Source organism: Babylonia areolata, chromosome 13 (genome assembly GCF_041734735.1).
Source record: "Babylonia areolata isolate BAREFJ2019XMU chromosome 13, ASM4173473v1, whole genome shotgun sequence".
Taxonomy (NCBI): domain Eukaryota; kingdom Metazoa; phylum Mollusca; class Gastropoda; order Neogastropoda; family Buccinidae; genus Babylonia; species Babylonia areolata.
The window spans coordinates 14,392,856-14,398,855 of NC_134888.1; the positions used below are offsets into that span (position 1 = coordinate 14,392,856).

General features: G+C 35.8%; 1 pseudogene; it reads right to left on the reverse strand.

Moving 5' to 3' along the window:
• Positions 1 to 5,342: 5,342 nt before the first annotated feature.
• LOC143289353 (5S ribosomal RNA) lies at positions 5,343 to 5,461 on the reverse strand (annotated as a pseudogene).
• Between the last annotated feature and the right edge of the window lie 539 nt (positions 5,462 to 6,000).

Consider the following 6,000-nt stretch of genomic DNA (forward strand, 5'->3'; position numbering starts at 1 on the left):
GTCAAAATCAATTATACTATGACAATGAAATACAAACAGAAAATGTTACAAAATGAATGATACAATGAAGAAGAAAATGCCACAGAAATTCACCCAAACACAGATCATCTCAATCAGGTATATAATATTCAAATAAAATGTTCATATCTGTTAAAGCAGTATATATAACAAAACAATGGTACCTGTAACCTGTCTTGTAAACATACACTGATGCACACATACACATACACTCAGGACAAATGAACCAAATCCAACAAAACTGACAAAACAATGGCAGTCATTCATTTGTACAGATAAACATAACCATAATTTTAATGATTGAAATTTAAACAACAAAAAAACAACCTGCATGAGGAAGTAATAATTTCATTGCAAGGACCTGGTATATTACATCAATGCTGAACCATAAATTACAATATTTACAATAAAACCACACTAAAACTTGCAGATCACAATCTGATGGACAAAAGTAAGATGAACTTCACCTGCCAAAAAAGAAAACTATAGAGGTAACTATTACCTCAAGCTGGTGTGACATGAAATCATTGTGTTTAATCCATGATCAGACTTGCACACAAATGACATCCCCACAAACTGCATGTGCACACACACACAGACACACACAAAGTCACAAATACACTGTTACTGTGCCATTTAGGAAACTGGCAGATAGCTGAAGCAAAAGTGTAGTTAGAAAAGCCAGTTGGTTGGGAGAATCAGATAAAAAAATGTGTTCCAAATCTGCTGCCTGTTTTATCTCTTCTCTCCTACATGGACCCACAAAGACATGCACTCAATCAGACTCATCTTGCTAAAGAAAAGGAGAAAAGCTTGTTAATGAGGGTACACCCATTCACATCCCCATAATCACATCATTATAACCACATACAATGTGTTCAATCATATACATTCAAACTGATATTTTGGATTTTTTTTTGTTTTGTTTTGTTTTGTTTTTTTAAGGCAAATATATAACACACAAGTGATATAAAATCACATCATGTAGTATGATTACAGACTTGAAAATTACATAAGTTCAGATCAGTCCAGTTACTCAAGAGGGTGTCACTAGGTTCAGACGAATCCATATACGCTACTCCACATCTGCTGAGCAGATGCATGACCAGCAGCGTAACCAAACGCGCTTAGTCAGGCCTTACGTTGTGACAGAATTTAACCTCATGTTGCCTTCAATTACATGTTTGAACAGAACATCAAAACTCAATGGACATACCAGTTACAAGAATAGCCATAGCAGTTAGAAAGCATTCTAAATTCACTGTTAAGTGCACTGGCAATGAAATAGGGCTCAGGGTGAAGTTGGGGGGTAAAGGAATGGGAAATCTCATCAGTAATAAGAAACCACGTTAAATTCATCTAAAATGATTGTTCTTCCTCATATCATCATTTAAACAATTATCTAACATATACATTACATTTTTTTAAGTGAAACATATCCTAACTCTGTCAAACACAAGAAAAAAGAATGAACATATCTTCCAGTGTCAGTTCTGTAAATGCTGGCCAGATATCAGCTCCAGCTCACCAGTCTTCATTTTCTTCCACAGCAAGCCACATCCTTCCACAGTACCTTTTCACTGTACCTCCTTGGTTTCAGCTGGCCTGTAGATCTATTCATTTCTTTTCATGCATAAGTTTGTTCAAGACAGAGAAAGGAGACATGGTTTTGATTCACATAAAACAAGATAAGTACATGAGAAAAGGTGATTAAAAAGAAAAGAAAAAAAATATCCCACCAGCACAGTACAGCAGTGAAATGAAAATGACAAATTATGTTACATACAGTCAAAAGTACACAGACCGTAAGGGCAGAAACCACACAAAATTACTGACTGTGGATGACAGAACATCCCCATTTATTCCTGCAATATCTTTCATCCAGAGACAGACCAACAGTGTTTTTAAGGCACATAGTCTTACACGATACTAGACACATTGCAGTGTGGTGTTGCTGCTATCCACAGGATGCCAGTCAGCCACAGTGCAATTGGTTAGAATGAGTACAGAACAATGTAAAGAACTGTTGTCAACACACACACACCATACATTCTCACACATATTCCACATCCCACACAACACAGCAATCCACAGAACATTACACCTAATAACCACATCACTGTGTGGGAGCAGATGCAGTTCACTGGAGCTCCAGGTACCATGTTATGACAACACAACAGTAAGGCTATAGCAAGCAAAATCATCATAAAGTCATAATATATCTTGTCACATTTCTCAAGCTCTACATATCAATAAAATGAACTGAACTGTGTTAAAAAAATTTTTTTTAATCAGTGACACCCTTTATAGTTCTGTCCACTGATTCCCAAAGTATGTGGCTGAGGGAAGAGGGACATGGACAAAAAGGCTACCATAAACATGTTACATGAAAGGAAATTTCTCCAGTCTGGATTCAGTCAATAGATATCAGTCATATAAAAATAGTTGTTCTTATCTCTCTTCAAGTATCAAAAACCTTTTATTCCTGATGCACTCCCCTAAGTTAATCATGTTTGATGTGTTCGACATGCTCAAGGCAGAGACCTTTTCTTCAATAGATCAAGACTGAACCAAAGACACTGATATCTGATAGTGTCTATGACTGAACTAATGATTCTAGCAACAAGACAAAACCTCTAGTTATTTCCAAAAGCCATGAACAGCTCTCCAAAACTCCACAGCTTGAGCAATTACATTTTGTTTTCAGTAAAAATGTTGTTAGAGCTCAGCACAACAACAAACAGTTTAGAATGCAATTTAAGGAATGAAAAAGGGCAGGCACTTTGCTTCATTCTTTACATTACAACCTAAACCATTCTTTCCTCTGCAGAGTTGCGCTTCAAAAGAAAAAACACATTACAGTCATTCTGTTTGAGACAAGTGCAACCGGTTGAAAGTCGGTTTCCTTGGCTGCCAATGAAAATACTCAGTGCACTGGATCCGAGGAAGCAGAACAGAGTGTCAATGCCTGTTATGCAAATGGAGGGCATCACCCACCTATCCTTCTATCTCATACTGATTTGGTCACTCCACTACCAAGCCAACACAAACAATCAGTGACAAAGCGCATGGAATGTTGTTCATTTATGTCCCATTCTTTTTTGTTTTGGCAGAAAAGTGAACAAGTGGATCAAAGAACAGTTTATTATAATATGTGCTGACCTAGAAAACAGATGCCACTGAAATGTTTGCGGTACATTGTTTGCAGCACCAGCATACACTTCTTTCTCAATCATGTACTTCTGTAAAATGCTTTAGGGAGGTTTTAAATTCACATTTATTTACCATTTATTACCAAAGGACCTTGCAATCATTTATGCTCCCAGATTATCCAAAATAGCATTCTTTACCACTGTCTTTGTTTGTGACACTGTGACAGTCAACGGTCATAGGTAAGACAGACACCACAATTAAAATGAAATGTCATCGCATTCGTAACGTGTTAGTTACACTAAGTCACACATATTCTTATCAACTATCATCTGATGTGTAAATCAGCTTTCACACTGATACATTTCAATGGACTAAAATACACATATATATATATACATATTTCACACCATTTAATGTGCAAATCAGCATGTTGATTTAATGTGTACAGTGTAAAATTACTCATTAAAAATGACAAGTTAAGAATAGAAACAAACTAAAACATTCAAACTGACCATAGATCATCTATACAGGACAGTCTGTGATTAAAAAATACCATTAAATCAGCACATCACTTCATGACACATAAACTCTGTTGCTGTCAGAACACTATTCCATTATTACAGAGGTACATCATTTACAACAAATTAAAAGCCAAATCTATTACTAATACAGTCTCTGTTATTTTTCAGTTGGACTGGTGCAAATTGCAGGAATAGTGGTAGTAGTAAAACAACCCATTTTTACAGACAAGAGAATGGCACTTTCTACTTTGCGTCTGTATAAGCTGGCATTAATTAAAACAATGCAAATCAAATATTTGATTTCCACCACCTGGTACCAATTTATGAAAGATGAAAAACAAAATCACACACACACACACACACACAAATGCAATTCATACCACACACAGACACTGACATTCCATAATGTTGAAAATCTACTAACTACACAAAAAAACATTACCAAATATAGCAACCCCATTTTTTTCCTTCACAAAACTATTATTTTCTGTACAGCACACACACACACACACACACAAAAAAAGTTCAAACTTCAATAATGTGCTTTCTGCTGGGATTATCCGTGCGTATACTGATAAATGACCTAACTGGAAAATGGGCCAGGGTGTGAGGCAAAAAAGGAGAGGAGGGGAAGAAAAATGATTCAAACATTACACTCACAACATAGCTGCCATCATTTTCTTCCTTGTTTCGTTTGTCACCAATACATTCAAAATGTCAAATCTTTACCACTGAGAATGGTTTTCATCTGGTAGTTTAAAACAACCTTTTGCCTTCCCAGACATACTCCTTTTTCTGATATGAAAAAGATATACATAAAAAAAATCTTTCTCCAGTACTATATCAGTTCAGGCAATATTGCCTTGTTTGACATGTATTTCAGGCTTTGAAAAAAAAAATCCTTTAAAAAAGTAGAAAATAGCTAAAAATATGGCTTATCCAAGGCTTTTAGTGTAGTACTAAAAATAAAAAATAAAAAAAGAACAAAAAACAGCTGAATTCTAAGTTACTTTCTTCAAAACAAAACAAACATAACTCAAGACATGTAACAACCAGCCTCCATAGCACAATGGTTAATGTCATGAACTGATGACTGGAAGGCTGAGGATTCAGTTCAGAAAACACGGGAAAAAGACCTTATGATTTCCAAGCTTCAAGATTAAAGGATCCTAAACAACTGCCAAGAAATGTAATTTCTAAGAAAATGAAACAAAATAAAAAGGATACAAACACTGCAATGAAATTACTGTGTTATTTTAAACTTTTGTCAGAACTTGTTCACAAGTCATGTCGGACCATGACCACTAGAACAGCAGAGGAGGCATCTGCTGTCCAGACTATTTGGGCAAGAATTTGATTATTGTGGAGAGTGTCTTGCCCAAGTTACATCCCTACTCTCTTGGCCATGAGGGTTTTTGGTTAGTCGACGTTGGGATGGTTCCCTACGTCCAATTAGCCCCCAAGGCTGTAGCACTAAGAGCCAGTGAAATCTTGCCTCCTAATTTCAAAGTCATAGTCCTTCACCAAAGACGAAGCTGTAAATGATTTGCCATTGCAGTGGAGAAACCACTGCTCTCACTTTGCTGTTGGCCCAACATTAAGCTCTGGTCAATCTGTGATATTAGGTGAGTGTTGGGCGTCATTAGGAAATGCCGACAGCACTCGTTGTTCCCAGGTGGTCACCCATCCAAGTACTAACTGGGTCCAACGTTGCTTAACTTTGGTGATTAGACAAGAACCAGTGTCTTCAACATGGTATGGCTGCTGATCCAAATACTATTCAATCAAGAAACCAATATTCTTGGTTTGAAGTCACATCTTATGAATAATTTAGCTTTTTTAAATTAGTCAATGATTTTACTACCTTTCCAATCCTAATTTCCTGCTCTTACCTTTCTCACGAATACCTAAGTATGGAGGTTTGATAAAACTAAAAAACAAACTGAACAATATCGACAAGAAAAAAAGAACAATGACTTCTACACTGTACAGTCATTACACAAACCACATACATAGTATGTTATTCTTATCAAATCTTAATCTTTACACTAAATAGAAAAATTGACATTTTGTTGAATAAAAATCAACAACAACAAAAGATTTATTTTAAAAAAAAACAATAAAACATATATATCCACCTACCCTGTGAACTTTCTCTAACTCATTCACTCGCTCTCATATACTCATAATGATAAAGCATAGAAAGTGAAATCACACTGATATGAAATACAAAAAATAACCATCTGTAATCTACTTTATCAAAACTCCAAGCAGACATGATCAATGTGAACAAATAATGGTGTGTACA